We start from the raw sequence: 13,447 nt of genomic DNA, 5'->3' as shown, positions 1-13,447 counted from the left end.
GCTTGGCCAGGCCACAGTTATGCCAGAGTGCTGCCCCGTCTAAAACCCTCTACCCACTTGGCCTCTCCAAACCTACTGTGCTACATTTCAACTGACCCTCCTGCTCTCACTCATCCTCCAGGTGTCCCCGGTCTCTGGTCTTCTTTCCCAGACTCTTCACATCCACCTTATCTTCTCACTATCCCTATGCCTCCTCCCAGCCTTGTGCCCTCTAGCTCATCACTGTCTCAGCCTTTAGTTTCCTGTCTACTCCCTGATTCTCCTGTTCTCTACTAGACTCCAGCATTCCTTCCCAGCTTATCTCAGCTGTCTCCTGCCTTCCTACCTGTACTGCTCCTGTGAGCTTTCTCTAGACACTAACCATCTCCTTTAGCCATGTGATCTCCTCACCCTTCATCCCTCCCAAGACTCCTACCCTCTTCTGAAGCTTCCTACCCTCCTTCTCAGATTCCTAGTCTTCAGAGCTTCTAACCTTTCCCCTGGACTGTTGTACTCCTTCCTACCCTCTTGCCTTCTTGTGTGTCTTCTCCTGATGTTTTCCACCTGCCTCATGACCTCAGATCTCCCTGCACCCTGCTAGCCTCGCCCTAAGCCTACTGTCTTCTCCCCAGACTTCCGTGCTATCACTGAGACTCCCATCTTTTTCCTCCCCAGACTCCTGCCTTGTCTCTAGGCTTATGTCCTCTTGTAGCATTCTAAGAGCCTCTGAATCTCCAGCCTTCCTGTTAAAGCTTGGAACATCCCAATTCTTGGACGGCAAAGACAAGAGGATCATGTGTTTGTTGGTAACCTGTAAAGAAACATGCCTCCCCCTCCCCCACCCAAAAAAACAAGGTCCTAAACAGAGCTCAAATTTCTAAAAGCCAGCTATTTGAGAATTGCATATAAAAGCTTCTGATCCAACAGAGAACCTCCAGTGGTTGTAAAAAACAACCCCCCCACACTGTTTCAAAAACAAAGAGTTTGTCTAGGAAAACAGCTAATTTCGCCATTCTGCCCTAAGAAACTACTCTTCCTCCTTCTCTATCCACAGCTTGAAAAATGTAATCTTCATTCTTTTGAACTCTGGTCATTGAGTGTCTGGGCCCTGTGCCCTCATTTTTGTGTGGCCAAAACTTGAGATGCCACCTCTCTGATGTTCAATAAATCTTCTCCAGGTGTTAAGGTCAGCTATGCCCTTATTTCTTCCTGAACATTTAACTCTTACATATTCTTACAGCTCAGGCTACAGGATGAGTTTCTCTCTGAGAGCAAAATTTCCTAATAATCTCAATATGAACATAAGGAAACAGTCACACATATTATTCTCCAACAAGTACGAGCACCTTGGCAGTCATCCTTGAACTCTTTTTGATTTCTAATTTTTGCTTTTATTTTATTTTTAAGGTTTATCTTATTTTTATGAATTTATGTGAATAGGTGTTTGACCTGCATGTATGTCTGTGCACCACATGCATGCATTATCCACAGTGGCCAGCAGAGGGAATCAGATCTCCTGATGGTGACCTTAGAGCCACTTGTGAGTGTCTTGAGTGTAGGTGTTGGGAATGAAGCCTAGGTCTCCTGGCAAAGAGGCCAGTGCTAATAACCACCACACCATCTCACCAGTCCTGAATGTTTATTTTAATTTTCTTGTGTATTTAATGTCTGTATTTGCAACTGAGAGTGTTCTTTAACAAGATTGGTGTTATTTATACATTATGAATATGGAACACAGTGACTGTTTGGCAAGAACTGGCGGCTTTAAGACCCTGAGGGGAAGGAAGCATACAGAGGTCCAATTTCTTGTGTTATTTTATAATAAAATGGCGTTTTAGATGTGTGACACCATAGTTATCTGAATGTGTTTAATTTATATTTGGCCTTGTTTTATAAATGTCCCTTCAAGTGTTTACTGTGTGTGTAATCTCAAATGAGTTGTTTGACTGGCCACTTGAAGTTTTGTAGTCACCATCCATGTTGCCTAACTGCTTTCTCCAGCCAAGACTGAACCCAGTCTGGCTTTTAATTTTACCTGCTCATCTTCATTACATTCAGTTATGTTTGGCCTGGGACTCCTTGAGGTGATTTGGAAAGTCTTTGTGAAAAGTTCATTTGCAAAAAGAAAATTAGAATTTATTTGAGAGTCTCTAATTTAACATTACAATTTTTCATTTGACACAATTCTCTTTGCCAACTTGTGTTGTTTCTGCTCCCTAAATGCCATTGGCAGCAAATGTTTGGAGCTTGTTTTCACTTGCAGTTCTAGAACTTACTTAGCTGAGTCGTCACAGCAGTGCATGCCCTTACTCATCTGCCAGTGGTGGGGTTTTGCCCTCACAGCTTTTGTTTCTATAAAAGATTTGTGTGTTTATGGCAATGGTAGCAATCCTGAATCTTCTAGGACTTTGTGATAAAAATGGATTTGCTATCTCTAGTGCTCAAATGAAGAAAAAATAGTTCTAATAGACTTTTGCTTATTGCTTTAATAAGAGTTGTAAGCCCCAAATTGAACTGAAGTTTAAGTCCTTATATAAATTATTTCATAACTTTACTAAAATGTGAAATGATTTGATGTGCAAAAATTCCCAGAAGTACTAGTCAGTGTTTAAAAATTAATCCCCAAGTGAATTTCATGCTGAAATTCCTATTATGTAATTCACTTCTGTCCAACTTTTAATACTATTTCCTTGAAAACAATGCAGACTCTCCTTAACCTCTGAGCCATCTTTCAAGCTCTATGACAGAGCTACAGTAATGAAAACAGCTTGGTATTGTCATAAAAGCAGAGACATTGACCAATGGAATTGAAGATCCGGATACCCACATACCTATGAACACCTGATGTTTGACAAAGAAACTAAAATTATACAAAGGAAAAAAGAAAGCATCTTCAACAAATGGTGCTGGCATAACTAGATGTCAACCTGTAGAAGAATGAAAATACATCCATATCTATCACTATGCACAAAACTCAAGTCCAAATGGATTAAAGACCTCAACATAAATCTGACCACACTGAACCTGATAGAGGAGAAAGTGGGAAGCAGCCTTCAATACATGGGTATAGGAGACCGCTTCCTAAGTATAACCACAGTACCACAAACAATAAGAGCAACAATGAATAAATGGGACCCCCTGAAACCGAGAAGCTTCTGTAAAGCAAAGGACACAGTCAAAAAGACAAAAAGGCAACTTACTGAGTGGGAGAAGATCTTTACTAACCCCACATCAGACAAAGGACTGATCTCCAAAATATATAAAGGACTTAAGAAATTAGATATTAAATTTCTAAATAACCCAATTAAAAAATGAGGTACTGAACTAAACCGAGAATTCACAACAGAAAAATTTCAAATGGTCAAAAGTTACGTAAGGACATGTTCAATTTCTTTAGCTATCAGGGAAATGCAAATCATAACAACTTTATGATACCATATTACACCTGTCAGAATGGTTAAAATTAAAAACACTAATGATTGCTTATTCTGGAGAGGATGTGGAGTAAGGGGAACACTCATTCATTGCTGGTGGGAATGCAAACTTGTGCAACCAGTTTGGAAATAAGTGTGGCAGTTTCTCAGAAAATTGGAAGTCATCCTACCTCAGGATCCAGAAATACCACTCTTGGGCATATACCCAAGAGATACCTAATCATACTACACAGATACTTGTTCAACTATGTTCATAGCGGCATTATTTGTAATAGATAGAACCTGGAAACAACCTAGATGTCCCACAACTGAAGAATGGATGAAGATAATGTGGCACATTTACACATTAGAGTACTACTCAGCTTTAAAAAAAACAGTGACATCTTGAATTTTGCATGCAAATGGATGGAATTAGAAAACACTATCCTGAGTGAGTTAATCCAGACCCAAAAAAGATGAATATGGTATGTACTCACTTATAAGGGGATACTAGCTATAAACAAAGGACATTGAACCTATACTTCATGATCCTAGAGAAGCTAAGTAATAAGGTTTTTCCCCAAAAAATATATAGATCCTCCTGGAAGTTGGAAACAGACAAGACCGCCTGACAAATTTGGGAAAATGGGGTGGGGGAGAAGGGAGGGAAGATAGAAGGGGAAGAGGAGGGAAGAAAGGGAGGGTTGAGGAGAACTTGAGGGAATGGGATAGTTGAGATGGAGGAAGGACAGAGATCTCTAGATTGAGGGAGTTAGCAGAAATCTGAGCCTAGAGAAATTCCCAGGAATCCACAAGGATGAGCCTGCCTAAGACCCCTAATAGTGGATGATACCTTAACCATACCCCCCTTCCAGCTCTGTAAGAGTGCCTTTCAGGTCTGCAGTAGAGGCAGATATGGCCCACAGGTCCCTAGAGGCCAATGCCCAGCGCCAGCTACTAATGGTTCCACAGGAGTACGCTGTGAGTGACGGTACCGTGGTCGTGTCAGTTTTCCCAAAGCCTCGAGTAGGGGTGGCTTCGGGGTTGGGAGGCAGAGTGTGCTCTAGGGGTTTCCAAATGGAGACATTGGTGGGTTAGATGTAAGTGGGAAGACAGGGTGTGAGGGACCTGAACAGATCCCTCATTTCCCTGATAGTGTTTCTTTCTCTCACATTCAGTAGGTGGACAACTGACGACACCAGTCTCTTCCAGATTTACATCAGTAGCTACCTTGACCTGGTGATAAGAAACATTATGCACTTCCAATTTGTGGCTATTGTCAAACAAGGAAGAGGAAGGATTCATCACACCTAAACTTTCTCTCCCTAAAAGACAAGACAAAGGCATTTCGTGTTTTTGGTAACTGTTACTTTGCCTTCAAATTTCAATGTTTTGATGTGATTTCCCCTTTACTAGCCCCATGGCTGGCTTTTTTCCCTTTTGCTTAAGGAAACGGTGCTTAAATGTTTGTTGCTGAACAAAATAAAACTAACATATTGTGGTTTAGATGTTTTGGTTAGGTTTTGGTCTGACATTACTTTTGGCAATGGAAGAAACCTCGAGGTTTTCTCATCTGTGTACTTTGGTTGGAAGGAAAGTTCTGAAATTTAAAATTTCTCACAGTCCAAAGCAGTGAAAAATATTTTAGTAAATGGAAAGAAAATGGCATTATTTAAAGTCAGTTGGTTATTCAGCACACAATATGGTTATCTTTCAAGTAAGATTTTTTTGTTAGAATATGCTAAAGAGCTTTGCTAGCATGCCAGATTCCTTGAGTTCAATCCCAAAGTACTGTAAAAAAGGGTGTGGGGGGAGGGGTTCTATAGAACTAAGTATATAATGGCAATAAAAACATTTTTAGGTTTATCCTTTAATATTTTTCCTGAAATATTTCTCTTACAGAATATTAGCTTTTCTATTTCCTCACACTTTTCAGGAAAATATTTACATTAAAAAACATCCTATATACAGATACTAAACATTTAGGCTTATCCACATTTTCCTATATAATAAATAATTGAGTTCATGAAAACTTACTTCCTTAAGGTATATTAGAAGAGGCAGATTTACTGAATTAAACATTTATACAGTCACATATTAAATTACTCAACGTATACTACTCGACCATTTTCTTTCTTTTTTTTATTATTTTTTATTGAAAAAAAATTTCCGTTTCCTCCTAGCCTCCCATTTCCCTCCCCCTCAGCCTACTCCTCTCCCCCTCCCCCCACTCCTTTCCCCCTCCATCTCCAGTCCGAAGAGCAGTCAGGGTTCCCTGCCCTGTGGAAAGTCCAAGGTCCGCACCCCTCCATTCAGGTCTAGGAAGGTGAACATCCAAACTGTATAGGCTCCCACAAAGCCAGAACATGAAGTAGGATCAAAACCCCTTGCCATTGTCCTTGGCTTCTCATCAGCCCTCATTGTTCGCCACGTTCAGAGAGTCTGGTTTTATCCCATGCTTTTTCAGTCTCAGTCCAGCTGGCCTTGGTGAGCTCCCAATAGATCAGCCCCACTGACTCATTGGGTGGGTGCCCCCCTTATGGTTTTGATTTCCTTGCTCATGTTCTCCCTCCTTCTATTCCTTATATGGACCTTGGGAGCTCACTCCAATGCTCCAGTGTGGGTCTCTGTTTCTACCTCCATCTATCGCCAGATGAAGGTTCTATGGTGATATGCAAGATATTCATCAGCATGGCTATAGGATAGGGTCATTTCAGGTTCCCTATCCTCAGCTGCCCAGGGAACTAACTGGGGACATCGCCATGGCACCTGGAAGCTCCTCTAGGTTCAAGTCTCTTGCCAACCCTAAGATGGCTCTTTTAATTAAGATATGTGCTTCCTTGCTCCCCTATCCAACCTTCCTTTATCCCAATCATCCCGATTCCCCAAGTTCCCCACATAATCCCCTTCTCACTTGTTTCTCCCCATCTTTCCTTTCCCCATCCCACCTCACCCCCCAGTTCCCAATTTTTTGCCCGGCAATCTTGTCTACTTTCCATATCCAGGAGGATAACTATATGTTTTTCTTTGGGTTCACCTTCTTATTTAGCTTCTTAAGGATCACAAATTATAGACTCAGTGACCTTTATTTATGGCTAGAAACCAATTATGAGTGAGTACATCCCATGTTCATCTTTTTGGGTATGGGTTACCTCACTCAGGATAGTGTTTTCTATTTCCATCCATTTGCATTCAAAATTCGCGAAGTCATTGTTTTTTACCGCTGAGTAGTACTCTAATATGAATATATTCCACACTTTCTTCATTCATTCTTCCATTGAAGGACATCTAGGTTGTTTCCAGGTTCTGGCTATTACAAATAATGCTGCTATGAACATAGTTGAACAAATGCTTTTGTAGTATGATAGGTCATCTTTTGGGTATATTCCCAGGAGTGGTATTACTGGGTCCAGGGGTAGGTTGATCCCGAATTTCCTGAGAAACCGAAACACTGACTTCCACAGTGGTTGCACAAGGTTGCATTCTCACCAGCAATGGATGAGGGCACCCCTTCCTCAACAACCTCTCCAACAAAGGCTATCATTGGTGTTTTTCATTTTAGCCATTCTGACAGGTGTAAGATGATATCTCAAAGTTGTTTTGATTTGCATTTCCCTGATCGCTAAGGAGGTTGAGCATGACCTTAAGTGTCTTTTGGCCATTTGAACTTCCTCTGCTGAGAATTCTCTGTTCAGTTCAGTGCCCCATTTTTTAATTGGGTTAATTAGCATTTTAAAGTCTAGTTTCTTGAGTTCTCTATATATTTTGGAGATCAGACCTTTGTCTGTTGCGGGGTTGGTGAAGATCTTCTCCCAGTCAGTAGGTTGCCTTTTTGTCTTAGTGAAAGTGTCCTTTGCTTTACAGAAGCGTCTCCCTTTCTATTTATTTATTTATTTATTTATTTATTTATTTAATGATTTATTTATTATGTATACAATGTTCTGTCTGTTTGTATGTCAGCAGGCCAGAAGAGGGCACCAGCCCTTATTACAGATAGTTGTCAGCCACAACGTGGTTGCTGGGAATTGAACTCAGGACCTTTGGAAGAGCAGGCAATGCTCTTAACCACTGAGCCATCTCTCCAGCCCGAGAAGCTTCTCACTTTCAGGAGGTCCCATTTATTCAATGTTTCATTTAATGTCTGTGCTGCTGTGGTTATACATAGAAGCGATCTTCTGGACCCATATGTTGTAAAGTACTTCCAACTTTCTCTTCTATCAGGTTCAGTGTGTTCATTGATATTGAGGTCTTTGATCCATTTGGACTTGAGTTTTGTGCATGGTGATAGATATGGGTCTATTTTCATTCTTCTACAGGTTGACATCCAGTTGTGCTAGCACCATTTGTTGAAGATGCTTTCTTTCTTCCATTGTATACTTTTAGCTCCTTTATCGAAAATGAGGTGTTCATAGGTTTGTGGGTTGAAAACCAGGTCTTCTATAAGATTCCATTGGTCGACTTCTCTGTTTTTATGCCAATACCATGCTGTTTTCATTACTGTAGCTCTGTAATAGAGTTGAAGTCAGGGATGGTAATGCCTCCAGAAGTTCCTTTATTGTATAAGATTGTTTTGGCTATCCTGGGTTTTTTGTTTTTCCATATAAAGTTGATTATTTTCCTCTCAAGATCTGTGAAGAATTTTGATGGGACCTTGATGGGGATTGCATTGAATCTATAAATTGCCTTGGATGAATTGCCAGTTTTACTATGTTGATTCTCCCAATCTAAGAGTAAGTGAGATCCTTCCATTTTCTGGTATCCTCTTCAATTTCTTTCTTCAATGCCTTAAAGTTCTTGTCAAATAGATCTTTCACTTCCTTGGTTAGAGTTACCCCAAGATATTTTATGCTGTTTGTAGCTATCGTGAAAGGTGATGTTTCTATGATTTCCTTCCCTGCTTCCATATCCTTTGTGTATAGGAGGGCGACTGCTTTTTTGGAGTTCATCTTGTATCCTGCCACATTACTAAAGGTGTTAATCAGCTGTAGCCGTTCTTTGGCAGAGTTTTTTGGGTCGCTTATGTACACTATCATATCATCTGCAAATAGTGAAAGTTTAACTTCTTCCTTTCCAATTTAAATCCCCTGGATCCCCTTATGTTGTCTTATTGCTATTGCTAAAACTTCAAGCACTATGTTGAAGAGGTATGGAGAGAGTGGACATCCTTGTCGTGTTCCTGATTTTAGTGGGATGGCTTTGAGTTTCTCTCCATTTAATTTGATGTTAGCTGTCGGCTTGCTGTAAACTGCTTTTATTATATTTAGTTATGACCCTTTTATCCCTAATCTCTCCAAGACCTTTATCATAAAGGGGTATTGAATTTTGTCATATGCTTTTTCAGCATCTAATGAAATTATCATATGGTTTTTTTCTTTCAGTTTATTTATATGATGGATTACATTGATAGATTTTCGTATGTTGAACCAGCCCTGCATCTCTAGGATGAAGCCTACTTGATCTGATCATAATGGATAATTTTTCTAATGTGTTCTTGGATTCAGTTTGCCAGTATTTTTATGAAGCTACAGTTACCCTGATACCAAAACCACACAATGACTTAACCAAGAATGAGAATTACAGACTAATCTCACTCATGAACATTAAGGCAAAAATGCTCAATAAAATACTGGCAAACTGAATCCAAGAACACATCAAAACATAATCCATTATTATCAACTGAAGGAGTTCAAATGGCCAAAACTTAAGGTCATGCTCAACCTCCTTAGCGATCAGGGAAATGCAAATCATAACAACTTTGAGATACCATTTTACACCTGTCAGAATGGCTAAAATCAAAAACACCAATGGTAGCCTATGATGGAAAGGATGTGGAGTAAGGGGAACACTTATCCATTGCTGGTGGGAATGCAAACTTGTGCAACCACTTTGGAAATCAGTGTGGCGGTTTCTTAGGAAACTGGGACTCAACCTACTCCAGGATCCAGCAATTCCACTCTTGGATATGTGAGCAAGGAAGTATATTTCTTAATTAAGGGAGTCATCTTAGGGTTGGCAAGAGACCTGACTCTAGAGGGGCCCACAGGTGTCCAGGGCGATGTCCCCAGCTGGTACCTTGGGCAACTGAGGAGAGGGAACCTGAAATGACCCTATCCTATAGCCATACTGATGAATATCTTGCATATCACCTTAGAACCTTCATCTGATGGTGGATGGAGATAGAGACAGAGACCCACATTGGAGCACCAGACTGAGCTCTCTAGGTCCAAATGAGGAGCAGAAGGAGGAAGAACATGAGCAAGGAAGTCAGGACCGTGATTGATGCACCCACCCATTGTGACAGTGGGGCTGATCTATTGGGAGCTCACCAAGGCCAGCTGGTCTGGGACTGAATAATCATGGGATAAAACCGGAGTCGCTGAACATGGTAGACAATGAAGGCTGATGAGAAGCCAAGGACAATGGCACTAGGTTTCCATCCTACTGCATGAACTGGCTTCGTGGGAGCCTAGCCTGTTTGGATGCTCAACTTCCTGTACCTGAATGGAGTGGGGAGGACCTTGCACTTCCCACAGGGCAGGGAATCTGCACTGCTCTTCACACTAGAGAGGGAGTGGGAATGAAATGGGGGGAGGGGGAGAGGAGTGGGGAGAGGGAGAAATGAGTGAGGTCAGGGGGAGAGGAGTGGGGAGAGGGAGAAACAAGTGAGGTCAGGGGGAGAGGAGTGGGGGAGGAGGAGAGGAGTGGGAGGAGGGGGAGGAAATGGGAGGCAGGGAGGAGGCGGAAATTCTTTCAACAAAAAATAAATGAATAAAATGTAATGCATAGTTAGGAAAAATAGGTTGTTAATGGATAATCACTGATAATAGTTAAGCTTGTAGTCAGTTTAGTTAGCTTTTCAAAATATATAGAGATATATTTCAGTGAGTTGACATTCTTCATATCTTTCAAAGACTACATAATATGGAATTTAAAATCATTTAGTAACTTAGGGCATTTCCTGACAATGAGACACATCTGCTCCTGGCAGCACCAAGCTACTTCAAGAGGAAGATGTGCATTGAAGAGGCTCCTTATGGAGTTGGTTAGCCATTTGGGCAAGAGACTGCTCTTGCCTGGACTGTTGCATAAACTGGACACCAAGAACCCACAGAGAGATGATGGCAAGTTTAGCAAACTTGCCAAAAGGTGAGATGACCCTCTGGGATTCTTGATTCATGAAAGAGTCTGCGAGACATTCTGCAGGATACAGAAGAAAGTGACTGAAGTGTCTTTGAAATTTCCTGCTTCATAGAAAATTCTGCTGGATACTATAGGCCAGTAGGCTGAAGATGTATGTCCCAATGGTACAGAAGAACTTTGGGTAATGGTCCAGGTAAGGAGATGTCTCTGTCATTTCTAGAGTTTTGGAAGTTGTTTACAATGCACTAGGTAATATATAATATTATATCGTTCTGGAGTTTTTGATGGAGTTGAAGAATAGATAGTTATAGTTTTCCATTGTTTTGATAAAAGATAAAATAGATCTACATATTGTAACTGTAATTTTTGCTTGATACCTGTTAAATGTGATTTTACTATGTTAAAGCCTTCCTTTGTGTTTAAACAGAAAGGGGGAAATGGTGTAGGAGGTCCTTCTGTTTATGTGTTGCTTTCATTGGATGAATAAAGAAACTGCCTTGGCCTTTTGATAAGACATAACTTAGGTAGATGGGGTAGACAGAACTGAATGCTGGGAAGAAGAACAGAGTGGCAGATGCCATGGATCTCCTTCCTGAGATGGACACAGGTTTGAATCTTGCTGGTAAGCCACAGTCAATGGGTGATACACAGATTAACAGAAATGGGTTAAATTAAGATGTAATAATTAGACAATAATAGATTAGAGATAATGGGCAAGGCAATGATGTAATTAATACAGTTTCTGTGTGGTTATTTCAAGTATAAGCTGGGCAGGTGGCATGAACAAGGGGCCCTGCTCCCCGTAACACAACAGTTTAAAGAAACTTACTTCTCTTTAGAGAATCACATGATTTGTCAACAAATATTGTAAATGTGTTAACATTGCATAGAAAAGTTAAAAGAAATGTAATGTGCTTCTTTCACAGAAATCTTCATGCATTTCTTTGAGCAAAACTCACTATTCTATTAAGTAGCTAAATACACTCTGATATATGTGCTGATTCTTCCAATTTAAAGCATGTAGTTACTAGGAGAACACTCCTTATACTACTAAAATGCTTTGATCAGTATAAATAAACTTGCTTCTCTTTAGAGAGAAAAACATATGAATTTCTCAAGAAATCTTATACATGTGCTAAAAGTGCATAGAAAAGTTTAAAGAAACATGTTCTTTCACAGAAAACCTGATGTGCTTCTTTCACGGTATCCCACTATTGATGTGGGAAGGTCATCCATCTATGTGTTACTTTCATTGGTTAATAAAGAAACTGCCTTGGCCCTTTGATAGGACAGAAAATAAGGTAAGTGGAGTGAACAGAACAGAATGCTGGGAAGAAAGGAAGTGAGGTCAGATGCAATGGAGCCAGCAGCCAGTTCAGACATGCTGAATTTTTTCCGGTAAGCCATTACCTCATGGTGCTACACAGATTATTAGAAATGGGTTAATTAAAATATGAGAGTTAGCCAAGAAGAGGCTAGAAATAATGGGTCAAGCAGTGTTTAAAAGAATACAGTTCCTGTGTTATTATTTCTGGGACAAAGCTAGCCATGCAGGGAGCTTGGTGGGATGAAAAGCAGGACTGCCCACAGCTCCTCACTACAAATGGCACCCAGACGTGGATAACTGAATCCACAGAAAGCCTGAAAAAACTTGGGAAAGAATAGAGTATAGCATGTTTTCTTGGTAGCAACAATTTCTTGGGTCTACTCTGCTCTGCTTGCTCGAGTCAAGCAGGCACTTTCATCTAAGAGAGGCTTCCTGACTCAGTTATAGCTGCAAAACCTTGCAGCTCTTTTAAGAGGTCTTGCCATGAAACACTTAAATGGTGTTGATGAAAAACTGAACACACACTTTTTGTTTCAGCCATAGCAGGAAAAAAGTTGTGCTGTTTTAAAATGCTGGCATTCTGGTCTGTACTGCCAGGGCAAACTCTGACCCTTTCAGACAGGCAGGCCGACTGAGTGTGGTTTGTGAGCAGAACTCTGCAGCTTTCTTGCTGGCAGAAACCTTGAAACGCCATAGAGTTGTGGCGATAAACACAGCTACAGCAGGTACCTCAGCCATGATGCTGGAAAGCTAAGGAATGGGCTGGATCCAGCCATGAAAACCACAGCTTTAGTCCTACTGATATTGCTTGGTAAATTAAAGACTCATGTGGTCACAAAAGAGACATATACAGTAAAAGAAAGATTCAAAGTCGAAAAAAAATATCTAAATGGTTTACAGTGTGTTAAAAATATATGTAGGCTAAAGATTAAAGTTCTTAAAGTAAAAAAAAAAGAGAGAGAGATTAGTTGGGTGTCCTGGTACACACCTTAAATTCCAAAACTTGGAAGGCAGAGTGAGATTGACCTCTGTGACTTCAAGGTATGCCAGGACACACCTTTAATCCCAATGCCAAGACAGGCGGATTTCTGAGAGTTCAAGGACAGCCTGGTCTACAGAGTTATTCCAGGACAAAGATATACAAAGACCCTGTCTCAAAAAGTAAAAATAAAAGAAATAGAGGTTAAAATAAAGCCACACAAAGATGGAAAATACACAGAGAATCTTGATACTGTATGTTATTATGCTCTCTTTGAATTGTTTGAATGCTGAGGAAGGAGCAACAGCTGCTAAAAGATATTTGTTTATAAATGCTGCTGAACTAATCCAACATAGATATTTGAAAATACTTTGACTTTAAAATTTGGATCTAAGGACATGATGCTTTGGAAAGGAGTTTCTTCTTTTGTTTTCACAGAGGATGAGACCCTGTGGATTGCTTCTATCCCAATATGGTATGATGGATCACACACTCCTGAAGGGTTGCTGTGAACACCTACAAAAAATTACTTCACTCGACTGCTGACTGAGATGAATCTAGCACACCTGAATAACAGCACCCCCGTACAGCAGGAAGCAGTTTGGAGAG

The 13,447-nt window shown here is 40.5% G+C and overlaps 1 protein-coding gene across 1 annotated transcript in view; it reads left to right on the top strand.

The window, feature by feature from the left end:
• The window catches only part of LOC142840721 (small integral membrane protein 10-like protein 2A), a 228,756-nt gene that overhangs the window by 156,919 nt on the left and 58,390 nt on the right, over positions 1–13,447 (top strand). The window lies entirely within an intron of this gene.

This window comes from Microtus pennsylvanicus, chromosome X (assembly GCF_037038515.1).
Source record: "Microtus pennsylvanicus isolate mMicPen1 chromosome X, mMicPen1.hap1, whole genome shotgun sequence".
NCBI classification, from domain to species: Eukaryota; Metazoa; Chordata; class Mammalia; order Rodentia; family Cricetidae; genus Microtus; species Microtus pennsylvanicus.
The sequence above is the reverse complement of the archived record's forward strand: the minus strand, read 5'-3'. Positions and strand labels throughout refer to the sequence as shown.